Below are 13,756 nucleotides of genomic sequence, written 5' to 3' on the forward strand. Positions count from 1 at the left end.
TACTAATTAATTGCAAGCTTTTGCTAGCCATAATCATTTTTCGTTCATAAGTTGATTTGTTTTGTGTCACTATACGTATCGCACACGGGCTCATACGTCAAAACATACATATTTTCGATATTTTCTGTACGGCGCAAAACCATCTATCAAAGTAACACTTCAATTGCAAATATCTGAAGGTGCTTGCGCTGCTTTCGTAAGCTCTGTAAAAGCGAGCTTCAGTGATTTCCAAGTGCAAAATGGTATCGTCTCCAGAACAAAGGTATAATTAACGTTCTAAATGTAGAAATTCATGTGACTGCAGCTAATTAAAGCTTATTTCTGCCAAAATTTAAGTGACTCATTATTGTGCCATGGAACACCGAAAATCACTCAATTATGGGTCACTTTTTGTGCAGCATAATATTGACAGTTCTGCGTACATGGGCATTGCATGCTTTTAGGCGTTTATCGGTGGTTGTGCTGAAGATTTTGTCTCAATTTTGAAAAATTGATTCCAAATCGTGAAAACACGCATCGTTAAGAGGTTTGAGACCAGTTTTAGATTCTACTTTAGTTGATTTATCGAGAATAAGTGATCAATCAGTGAAAAATAGACAAAACATTATTGTTGAGCCGATTCCTCTTGAGTGACCCATAATAGGCAACAAATTGACCCATAATTGTTACACAGCCAATTTTGACCCATTATTGTGGTTTTCATTATCCACCAACATTTTAGTAATTTTCACTGTCTAAAATGAATTTTACAAATTTCTATATAAAACAATAAAAAGGAGTTTCAATGAAGAGAATATAAAATAAAAAAAATGAAAGTGTTATTTTTGTATGTAAAACGATTCATATTATGAAATGATTGTGCCTTACGTGACCCATAATTGTGCAATGAGTGTACGCCACAATTCTCGGTGCGTGGCTGCCGCTCTCCATCCTCGGTCACGCCCAAAGCTCGCCAGGTCACGCTACACCTGGTTTGACCATCGTGCTCTCTGTGCTCCAAAATTTTTAAAATTTTTGCATCATGATCATTGCATCATTTTGCATCAAAATTTTTGCTGAGACATTTATGCATGACATATCAAAAAATTAGAGATGTCTTTTTTACCTATCAAAAGTTATCCGCAGTTCTGTAAATTAAGCCACGTTTTCTCCATACATTACCATGCGCACCGGCAATGACATGCAACGGCATCCGAGTTTACGCCTGCATGTATGTACACACAAAGGTACCAGCCCGATTTCGTGCGCTTTTTCAATAACGTTTCAACCGATGATTTTAGCGATTTAGTTTCTTCGGAGAAGTTTCTACATTAGACAAGGCGCTTCTTTTGACATAAAGAGTTGAATGATCAATCCACCTATAAGTGAGATGAAAAAAATATTTTTTCGAAAAATGCAGATAGACGTTTGATGCCTTCGGCAAAATTGTGCAAAATGCAATTTTGAACAGCTTTGTCAAAGACGCCATAATGCTGAATATCATACTTTACGAGATATATTGCGTTGTATGTGCATGACCCCTAGAAATCATATATTTCATCATAACTTTTCAACGGGATTTTTTATATTTTTTGCGTCTTCTACAAAGTTGTTTAGAATGTAAAAATACATGTTTTTGCTGAACATTGAAAAACGCTAGCTTTTAAAATTACAAAGTTATTTACAAATTACTGATATTTATAGAGTAACTTCAAACTCGTCTAACTGCTTTCGGCGCAAAATGGCGCAGAGAACCGTTTCGAATTATGAAACAACTATATTTCTACTATATCAAAATGGCTTGAACTTTTGTATACAAGTGTATTTTTTATGTATTATGGTAAATATACAAACAATTATTAAATATTGAAATTATTTAATAACTTCTTCATTTAACGAGATAGAATGTCGCATTCAACAAAATTGTGTATTTTTATATGCTCAACAACTTTGCAGAACATGCAAATAATGTAAAAATAATGGATTAAAAGTTATAATAAAAATCAATTTCTGAGTGATTTTCAAATATGTTTTTTTTTTATAATTTGTTAAAATAATCACAGCTATTTACCAAGATATTCTACAAGAACATGCAATTTTTAGGCCCATATCTCCGCCAATTTGCGTCCGATTTCAAAACCTTAGGTTTCATTCAAAAGATAATAAGACAAAGAAACTTTGAACATGATTTAAAAGAAACTTTTTCAAAAAAAAATTGTATGTAAACTTAACCCAAAGTTGCCAAATTTTCTAAAAAATTAATATAAACTAACATCAGTGTCGCTGGAAATTGGGTCGACCAAATTTTAAGATGAGAGTGGTAATATAACCCATTTTCTATTAGCTTTCAACTGCTTTTTACAGAACTTAGCTTAAAAATCTAGAAAAAAAGTTATTAAGTAAATAAACTTTTCATGTCATCGACCAAAAGTTTGGAGTCACCCACCCCTCAATATGATGTATCAGCCAAAAGTTTGGGGTCACTTTCGTAAAACATGGAAAAGTGATTTGATGATATCTTCGTCATCTATAGTTCAATTTTAATTCTTTTTGGCTCATATCAAAGATAATTAACTAAAATTACGTTTGATGTTATGTAAGGTTAACACATTTCACCATTTTTCAACAAATGAGGCAACTTTACGTTAAGTTTTAGTATGTAAATTTCAACAAATATATCTATGCAGTAAGTATCATTCATTATGTTTCAAATAAGCCAAGAAGAATTAAAATTGAATGAAAGATGACAAAGATATTAACAAATCACTTTTGCATGTTTTACGATAGTGACCCCAAACTTTTGGCCGATGACATCAAGGATTAATTTACTTAATAACTTTTTTTCTAGATTTTTTAGCTAAGTTCTGTAAAAAGCACTTGAAAGCTAATAGAAAATGGGTTATATTACCGCTCTCATCTTAAAATTTGGTCGACTCAATTTCCAGCGACACTGCCGTAAGTTTGTATTCATTTTTTAGAAAATTTAGCAACTTTGAGCTAAGATTACACACAAATTTTTTTGAAAAAGTTTATTTTAAATCATGTTCAAAGTTTCTTTGACTTATTATCTTTTTCATTTGAATCATGTTCAAAGTTATACTGTTATACAGAGTTGATGTACACGTACTGTAGTCCCATGTGCGGGAGCCACATAGCAAGCGAGCTCCCAGGAGCTCTGTACATTTTGAGACTGAAAGTTGTGCGCCTCATTTTTCTCAAGATGTGTCTCATGAGCTTCGTCTCATGCGCTGATTAAATTAGAAAATTTCACGACAAAAACTTCCTAAACGAACGAGAATTGAAGCCTTAACCTTTGCATTGAGAGTCCCGAGTCGTATCGTATAGACCAACCAGACACTTGGTTGTGTACCGAGAAAAGTTGTTAAGGTTCTTCGTTACCAAGAAGTTGTTTTTCACCTTAGATACCAATAGCTCACGCAGCGCATGAGACGAGCTCCCCGGGAGCTAGGCGCCTAGCTCGCACCCACCAGATTTTCGTGAGCCTCCTTGCAGCGCAGCACACTGCGATTTTGAAGAGCTGGGAGACAATTTGGTAGGAGGCTCGCTGTCACATTTATGTACACATGAGCAATGGGAAACTCTCCCGATCAAAAGTTTGGGGTCACCCCCTCAAAAACATGTTTTTTTAGGCCCATATCTCCGTCAATTTGTGTCCGATTTCAAAACCCTAGGTCTCATTCAAAAGATAATAAGTCAAAGTAACTTTGAACATGATTCAAATGAAAAATTTTCAAAAATGTTTGTATGTAAACTTAAGCCAAAGTTGACAAATTTCCTAAAATATGAAAATAAGCTTACGGCGGTTTTTTACCGAACTTAGCTAAAACATCTAGAAAAAAAGTTATTAAGTAAATTAACACTTGATGTCATCGACCAAAAGTTTGGGGTCATCCCCTCAAAAACATGTCATTTTTTTAGGCCCATATCTCCGCCAATTTGCGTCCGATTCCAAAACCCTAGGTCTCATTCAAAAGAGTGTAACTAGTGAACACTCAAAACAATTTGATCGAAATCGGTTGAGAACTGATTCCGCAATCGTAGTCACCGCATCGACGTTTTATGGAAAACACGATTCCGAGATAATCGCGATTAAAGTTACACCACGCGCTCATAAGGAAGTGAGGCGCAAAACGCTATATCTTTACTTCTACTGCTAAGGTATAAGAATAAAAAACACATTTTTTCTTGACCTCAACATATATAACCCCTTAACTCACTCATCTTCTCACTCCCTTACTCTCTTACTCAGGTCTTACATACTCATCAGTCTTTTAACTCACTATCTCACTTACTCACAAATTACCTCACTCACTGATTCACTTATTCATCAACTCACTAAATCACACACTTATTCACCAATTAAATAGTTGTTTCATTAACCAACTCACTCATATTCTCGGGGCAGCTCACACTTGTTCATTTATAACCCTACTTTCAGACTAAGTAACTGATTCACTAACTAGCTCTTGGTGCAGTTCTCACTCACTGACTCAAGTTACTGGCACACTAATTACCTTTTCAACTAAAATTAATTATTGGTCTGTCTCAAAAGTCATCCTATGTGTCTCTTAAAAACTTAAAAAAAATAACTGAATAAAATCTAATAAAATAACGTATAGGCGATATGCCCACAGTTCCTTTTCAAAAATTTTCGTGAAATCTGAACACTTCCTCAAACAAGCTTGCCGTGTCCATTCTTCTTCACGTGCAATCTCATCAAGATTCCATAAAGCGAAACATCTTGTTCAGATTTCCGCAGCTCATTTGCACTTCCAAAAATATTGCATACCACATGTAGTCGTTTCGCGGTTTTCCGCGTATGACTTCATCCTGCCTGCCTGACTGTCTGCGGCCAGCAGCCGTCATCCAGCAGCAGTGCAGTAGACCCGGATGATGGTGCGGCGATGATCATCTCACGCACAATCAGCTGAACGACTCCCGTCAAAATAACAACATCGTTTACATGCCACAAAATGGGTTAATCTGGCGTATGTGCCCCATAACTGGCAGGCAGCGCAGTTTCATTTTCAACACTTGATCCGTGGCAGCTTGTTCCCTGCGGAGGGCATACCTAAGCGCTCAAATAGTGCGGGTAAGTTCATTTACCTCCCTACTGGAACTCCTCTCTGTCGTCCGAGGACTTTGCCGACGACTGCCTGCATGCCGCCGTAGGCCATCAATCCAAAATTCCCATTATAATGCAACTCTCGCGTACTCAGGCTAAAAAACTCCTGTCGGTGAAGGTTTTGGTTCCACGCCAGTGGTGCCAGATCAACGAAAAAAATTCTGTTGAAGAATAAGACGCGGAATTGTACAAAAATTCCCAGGTTTTTACAGAAAATTTCCACAGAGGGAAAGAATCGTGTAAACGTCTCTATGTGAATAGTGAGTAATATACATACTTAAGTCTAATTTGTATTGGATTAACAACCAATAAACTTGTATGTGTGAAGTAATCTGACATCCCTGTTTACACCTCTGAGCCAAAACGTAGCGCGGAAAGTGAATTGCACGTCCCATCGTACGCGGATCGCCTTCCCGCCTAACACATGAGAGGACTCATCTCCTCAGCGCGGTCGGTCGGTCTGGTGAGCCATGTCCAATGAATCCATTAAAATCCAGATGGAACGCATGCCCACCGTTCGTCCGCCGCCGCCGATCCAACACAACAGTTCGATCAAGTCAAGTCCGGAGCTGGTTGCAGGATGATGATGAAGATGCTGCGTGGGAATAGAATTTATATTCCACCAGCCGAGGTATTGCAATTCTTACCCCTTGTCTGCCGACAAAGTTTATAATCTTCACCGCTCATTAATAACGTTATGGTTCCGTGTCGTGAAGTTGGTGTGTGAGGAGGATCTTTCTATAAATGTCTCATTGAGGATGCGAAAAAATGTCAGATTCACACACTGAGCGGTATTTTTATTAACCCATCAGGTGCCATATACTTATAGGAATGACTCGGAAGCTTAATTTGAAAATCTTAATCGCACTAAGTGGTACGTTAATTTGAGCAAATTATTAGGGGTACTCACTAAACAGATTAGGGGGATTCACTTAACAGCGTAAACTGATTAAACTGATTAAACGTCGCGATCACCAAGGCAATCTTTGATTATTTCATTCGCAAAATCATGAAACATTTCAAATAAGCAGAAAATCATGGCTCACGCAGCAATTTAATCTGTTTAGTGAGTACCCCTATTAAATTGCTGCGTAAGCCATGGTTTTCTGCTTATTTGAAATGTTTCATGATTTTGCGAATGAAATAATCAAAGATTGCCTTGGTGATCGCAAAGTTTAATCAGTTTAATCAGTTAACGCTGTTAAGTGAATCCCTTTATTATTTTTTTTAATACGCTGAAGCAATAAATATTTAGATAGTAGGTGATCTAATCATAAAAAAGTTTGAAATTTTATACACCAACTGTGCCACCAACCAATTCAGGCCATCTGTTTATAGTAAACTTTGAAAACTAATAATTTTTTATTGCACTTGAGATGAAAATAATTAGTTGTAAAAATTGATTTCGTCATACGCGCTAAATTTCGTCACACGAGATGAAAAATAGTCAATTATTACAGATATCCCGACTTACTTTTACCAATGACTCATTAGATTAAAAATCGAACAATTACACAAAATTTCACGTTTGAATTTCACTCAACCTACGACGAGTTGACAATTTTTCTCGTTTTGTGAACGACGAAAGCAATCGCACCAAAGCAACAGTGGGCCGAATCGTTCTTCATCACCGTTCAATTTTCATTTCTCCAGGTTCACTTGTTGAACCAACCTTCAATTCATTCATTTCATTTATTTAGTTAACATCAAATTCATGATAATACTGAATCAACAATTTGCCGCCATAATACTCGATTTGCAGCTGCAGCTCTCCAACCTCGGTCACGCCCAACACTCGCCAGATCACGCTCCACCTGGTCCGCCCATCGTGCTCTCTGCGCTCCACGCCTTCTTGTACCAACCCACCAACCGGATGGTTAGCAAACACCAACTTTGCAGGGTTGTTGTCCGGCATTCTTGCAACATGCCCTGCCCACCGTGTCCTTCCGGCTTTGGCCACCTTCTGGATGCTGGGTTCGCCGTAAAGTGCAGCGAGCTCGTGGTTCATCCTTCTCCGCCACACACCGTTCTCCTGCACGCCGCCGAAGATCGTTCTTAGCACCCGTCGCTCCAAAACTCCGAGTGCTTGCAGGTCCTCCTCGAGCATCGTCCATGTCTCGTGTCCGTAGAGAACCGCCGGTCTTATTAACGTCTTGTACATGGTACATTTGGTGCGGGGTGAATCTTTTTTGACCGCAGTTTCTTCTGGAGCCCATAGTAGGCACGATTTCCACTGATGATGCGCCTTCGTATTTCACGGCTCACGTTATTGTCCGCCGTTAGCAAGGAATCGATGTAGACGAATTCTTCTACCACCTCGAAAGTATCCCCGTCTATCGTAAAATTGCTGCCAAGGCTTGTCCTGTCTCGCTCAGTCCCACCTACCAGCATGTACTTTGTCTTAGCCGCATTCACCACCAGTCCGACCTTTGCTGCTTCACGTTTCAGGCGGGTGTACTGTTCTGCCACCGTTCCAAATGTTCTAGCAATAATATCCATGTCATCCGCAAAACAGACAAATTGGCTGGATTTCGTGAAGATCGTACCCCGGCTGTTGAGCCCGGCTCGTCGCATAACACCTTCCAGGGCGATGTTGAATAGTAGGCAGGAAAGTCCATCACCTTGTCGTAGTCCCCGTCGAGATTCGAATGAACTGGATAGTTCACCCGAAATCCTTACGCTGTTCTGCACACCGTCCATCGTTGCTCTTATCAGTCTAGTCAGCTTCCCGGGAAAGCTGTTCTCGTCCATAATTTTCCATAGCTCTGTGCGGTCGATACTGTCGTATGCCGCCTTGAAGTCGATGAACAGGTGGTGCGTTGGGACCTGGTATTCACGGCATTTCTGGAGGATTTGCCGTACGGTGAAGATCTGGTCCGTTGTCGACCGGCCGTCGATGAAACCGGCTTGGTATCTTCCCACGAACTCATTTACTTTAGGGGAAAGACGAAGGAAGATGATCTGGGATAGCACTTTGTACGCGGCATTCAAAATGGTGATCGCTCGAAAGTTCTCACACATTAACTTGTCGCCTTTCTTATGGACGGGACAGATTATCCCTTCCTTCCACTCCTCCGGTAGCTTTTCGGTTTCCCAGATCTTGACTACTAACTGGTGCAGACAGGTGGCCAACTTTTCCGGGCCCATCTTGATGAGTTCTGCTGCGATACCGTCCTTACCAGCCGCTTTGTTGTTTTTGAGCTGGTGGATGGCATCCTTAACTTCCCTCAGCGTGGGAGTTGGTTCGTTCCCGTCCTCTGCTGCACCAACATAGTTATTTCCTCCGCTGCCTTGGTCCTCCGTGCCTACATTCTCTTCGCCATTCAGGTGCTCGTCAAAGTGCTGCTTCCACCTTTCGATCACCTCACGTTTGTCCGTCAGGAGGCTTCCGTCCTTATCCCTGCAGATTTCGGCTTGCGGCACGTAGCCTTTGCGGGATGCGTTGAGCTTCTGATAGAACTTACGTGTTTCCTGTGAACGGCACAGCAGTTCCATTTCCTCGCACTCCGCTTCTTCCAGGCGGCGCTTTTTCTCCCGGAAGAGACGGGTCTGCTGCTTCCGCTTCTGTCTGTATCGCTCCACATTCTGTCGGGTTCCATGCTGCAGCATTACCGCCCGCGCTGCATCCTTCTCCTCCAGAACCGCTCTACACTAGTATGGTACACGCTTGTATGGAAAAAATAAATCCTCGCTCCAGTCGACTTTTTAGATCCCATTTAGGTCCCATATGAACTGTACAAAATTTCAGCGCAATCGGTGAAACTATAATTTAGCGCAAGCGGTTCAAAGTTTTCATAGGATTTACTATGGGAAAAGTTACACTTTCAGATAAAAAATCCCGGAGGTCGTCCCTTGTCTCCTTAATTCAAATCAATCAATGTTTCTTGTAGAAAAATCAATTATGAAACTTTCCTTCGAAGACCGCAAAACAATTGGATGCTTGTGGAAAAAGTTATTGATTTATTACCGATTAGTGATCCAACGAACGGCTTTTTATTTTGTTTTATCAGCAGCACTGCTGCTGCCGTTGTTGCATGGGGTGGCGGGAGGCATCACCACCCCCAGAAACAGCAGCAGCCAAGGCAGCAGCTGCAGTGCTGCTAATAAAACAAAACAAAAAGCCGTTCATTGGATCACTAATCGGTAATAAATCAATAACTTTTTCCACAAGCATCCAATTGTTTTGCGGTCTTCGAAGGAAAGTTTCATAATTGATTTTTCTACAAGAAACATTGATCGATTTGAATTAAGGAGACAAGGGACGACCTCTGGGATTTTTTATCTGAAAGTGTAACTCTTCCCATAGTAAATCCTATGAAAACTTTGAACCGCTTGCGCTAAATTATAGTTTCACCGATTGCGCTGAAATTTTGCACAGTTCATATGGGACCTAAATGGGATCTAAAAAGTCGACTGGAGCGAGGATTTGATATTTGTCTCATACTACTCTACACTCCTCGTCGAACCAATCGTTTCGACGACTCCGTTCTACGTACCCGATAGTGCTCTCAGCTGCGTTGTTGATGGCTGCTTTGACTGTACTTCAGCAGTCCTCTAGAGGGGCCACATCGAGCACACCCTCGTCCGGCAACGCTGCCTCGAGATTCTGCGCGTATGTGGTGGCGACATCCGGTTGCTTCAGTCGCTCTAGATCGTACCGGGGCGGCCGGTAATGTACGTTGTTCATAGCGGCCGGTAATGTACGTTGTTAATAACGGAGAGTTTTGGGCGCAGTTTAACCATCACCAGGTAGTGATCAGAGTCGATATTAGCACGTGCTGGTGGTACCACGATAGGTCCTGACGTCGATAATGTCGGAGAAGTGCCGTCCATCAATCAGAACGTGGTCGATTTGCGATTCCGTTTGTTGTGGTGATCTCCAGGTGTAACGATATGGGAGGCTGTGCTGGAAGAAGGTGCTACGAATGGCCATGTTCTTGGAGGCGGCGAAATCGATGAGGCGTAGGCCATTTTCGTTCGTCAGCTGGTGGGCGCTGAACTTTCTAATCGTCGGTCTGAATTCCTCCTCCTGGCCTACCTGAGCGTTTAGATCCCCTATGATGATCTTGACGTCGTGGTTTGGGCAGCGGTCGTACTCGCGTTCGAGCTGCGCGTAAAATGCGTCTTTGTCATCATCAGTGCTTCCGGAGTGAGGGCTGTGCACGTTTATTATGCTAATGTTGAAGAATCGGCCCTTGATTCTCAACCTGCACATTCTTTCGTCGATCGGCCACCAACCGATCACGCGCCTCTGCATGTCGCCCATCACTATAAAAGCTGTTCCCAGCTCACGTGTGTTGCCGCAGCTCTGGTAGATGGTATGATTACCTCTAAACGTTCGCACCATAGATAGATCCTGTCCAACACACCTCCTGCAGCGCTACGATTCCGAACCCGCGGTCCTTCAGTAGATCGGCGAGTATGCGGGTGCTCCCGATGAAGTTGAGAGATCTGCAGTTCCACGTACCGAGCTTCCAATCGCAAGTCCCTTTTCGTCGCTGTGGTCGTCGCCATTGGTATCGGTTCGCATTCTTCTCTTGTTGATTTTCCGGTGCTAGTCTTTTTTACGGCTGGCTCGCAGGGCCTGACACCAACCCACTAACCCAGGGAGCTGGGCTTACCTTCCCGGAAGCTACGGGTTCTGCATTGGCATTTCCTCCAACTACAGTGCTAAATAGCTAGGCTCGAGCGCCAGTCTTCGCCGGGGGTGGTGTTTTTAATGGGCGCCCAGGAGATAATATTTTACCTGAGCTTCCACCCCCCAACCTTCAATTCACACTTCACAAAAGCTCTGTGGCAAAAATAGTAAGGGAAAAATTTTGGTCCTTATTCCAAAGCTACATATATCTCAATTTAAAAACTTGCAGCTCAAAAGTACTTTGAACACATGACTTTTCGAATAAACACCTACGGTAAAATCATAATTGTTGACCATCGTATGTGCCATAGTGTCACGTACAAGGTGTGCCGAGAATTGATTTCAAGTTGTGCCCGAAATAGACGTGAACGAGACGGAAACAGAATTCGAAGGACAATTATTCAATCTCTTTATTTTAAGGATGTTAAAGTTCTTTCATTCTATTTTTTTACAAGAATGAAGCTAATTTATTAGTTAGTAATGGATACCCAATTGGTCATGAGGCGTCAGGCAAGGTGCAAGAATAAATTCGATTATTATTGGTCGAATACTTAGATAGACGAGAATTAGATAAAAAAAAAGTTAGTTATTTTCGGCCTAGCTGCTTGAGCATGGAAATGGAATGGAAATATTTTTTTAAGCAAACAAAGGATAAATTGGCCAATAAACATCTTAATTAATGACTCATGCCAAATATTTCGATATACAAATTCGAATTTGATAGTTTTAAGCGATTTAGTAATTAATTTAGATGTTAATTGACCAATTTACCCTTTGATTGCATGAAAAAAATATTTCCATGCTTATTGGCTTGCAGCCAAATAATCCCAAAATCGCGTATTTTGCCCTATAAATTGAGGTATGGCTCAAAATTGTGACGTGCTGGAGAACATCTGAGCCCGGATTCGGATTCAGCGGTCCAAAATCCGTCGGAGACTCATAAGTTAACTCTTAACGACATGCTTTTGCGTGGGTAGCTTAGAGCGCAGCAGTGGGAGTGGTATAAGATTTGTTTTTTTTTTTTTGTTTTCATGATAACCGTTGGCGTTTTTGATAAAGGCCTAGAGGGGTCCTGGTCATGACATGACGAGCAAGCTTAGTTTAACCATCCACTTTGATGCAAATTCTTTAATGAAACTTCCTGCGAATATTTTGGTATGAATTCTGAAATACTGCAAGATACATTTGTTTTTCCTCCCCTGTTGGGGAAATTAAGCCACTGCGTCCGATAGGCTGAACTATTGTGGCATAAAATTAAAATTAAAAATAAAATTCTGAAATACTGCAAGATACATAATGCCATATATTGCTTGAATATTAGCGATAGCAATTAAAAAAAATCCTGAAGCTATTTTTCTTTAAAAACAATCCATGGGCAAATTAGTCGAATGTTCCAACAAATGTTAAAAACCTTCTCAAAAATTCTCTAAGTATTTTGACGGAACCTCCTCACTGGAGCCACCATTGAGTCCAAGATTTCTAGAATGACTTCAGCAACTTATCCAAGAAATACCATAAGAAACCCATCAGTAGAACGAAAATCATTACAGGTATGTTCCGTTTTTGTCACTATCCGTTTTTATCACTATCCGTTTTTGTCACTATCCGATTTCATCAACATTTCATTCCGTTTTTGTCAACACTAATTTTTTTTTTCGGAGATGAACCAGCCCCTGGCTGGAAATCTCGATAATAAAGATAATAATAATAAATTTGCGTAAGATTTTCGACTGGAAGTTTAATGTTTTGGAGATTTTGGCTTTCTCAGTCTAGGGATTCCAAACGATTAAATTGGCATTGCCCGACGTTTCGGCCTAATTTATTTGGCCTTTTTCAAGGGTAAACTAAAAGAAAACAGTTTTACAATTAGGGACATGTACAAGATAATTTTAACATTTAAGGAACCTACGCTGTCTATCGTTTTTTGTTATAATTTATAACTAGTGCCACAGTTTCTTTTGGAGCTTCTTGTAGCATTTCTAAACCTGTAATATGGGATTCAGTTTTGTTGTTTTTGTAGGGAGTTTTCTGAGTAGACTTACATATGGATTTTAGGCAAAACAATACATATGCAAAACACATCACCCCAAAATTGTAACATACAGATAACAACAGCTCTCGTTAAACACATCGTAGAAAACCAACACACATTCAATCTAGCCAACACCACAATAATTGACCGTACGTATAAATCAACAGCACTACCAATATTAGAGATGTGCCATATCACCAATACTCCCAATACGGTAAATTTTAGAACAGATGTTGATGGATTAAATACGGCATACGCTGGTATTTTGCATACTATAAAAAATCAAAACTCTCGCAGAGACAGGGAACAAGCTAGAAATGAATCAACATAGCTAACTCACCACTAACCTTCAAAATAGCCGTTATCAAGCAATAGTACCAAGTGAGTTGATGAATGTGCAAAAGCAGTGTCTACGTCCCTTCCAAAATTATTGCAAAAATTCGCCTAAAATCCATATGTAAGTCTACTCAGAAAACTCCCTACAAAAACAACAAAACTGAATCCCATATTACAGGTTTAGAAATGCTACAAGAAGCTCCAAAAGAAACTGTGGCACTAGTTATAAATTATAACAAAAAACGATAGACAGCGTAGGTTCCTTAAATGTTAAAATTATCTTGTACATGTCCCTAATTGTAAAACTGTTTTCTTTTAGTTTACCCTTGAAAAAGGCCAAATAAATTAGGCCGAAACGTCGGGCAATGCCAATTTAATCGTTTGGATTCCCTAGACTGAGAAAGCCAAAATCTCCAAAACAATAATAATAAAGTTTTTGTCAAATTTGTTCCCTCGAACACGAGTTATTTGTTTATAGTTTAACATTAATCTTGTGGCAATGTATCTATGAATGAATTTGAAGCAACCACTAATGATGACATAGAAGACGTATACGCCACAGTAGCTTTCAACAAATTTCAAATTCAGCTGTAAATCTTGCTGTAAATAATGTTAATTCATGCTA

At 40.2% G+C, this 13,756-nt stretch overlaps 1 protein-coding gene across 6 annotated transcripts in view; it reads left to right on the forward strand.

The window, feature by feature from the left end:
- LOC109622416 (A disintegrin and metalloproteinase with thrombospondin motifs 9) overlaps positions 1 to 13,756 on the forward strand; it is a 692,060-nt gene that overhangs the window by 401,211 nt on the left and 277,093 nt on the right. The window lies entirely within an intron of this gene.

The sequence above is a fragment of the Aedes albopictus genome, chromosome 3, assembly GCF_035046485.1.
Source record: "Aedes albopictus strain Foshan chromosome 3, AalbF5, whole genome shotgun sequence".
Classification (NCBI taxonomy): Eukaryota; Metazoa; Arthropoda; class Insecta; order Diptera; family Culicidae; genus Aedes; species Aedes albopictus.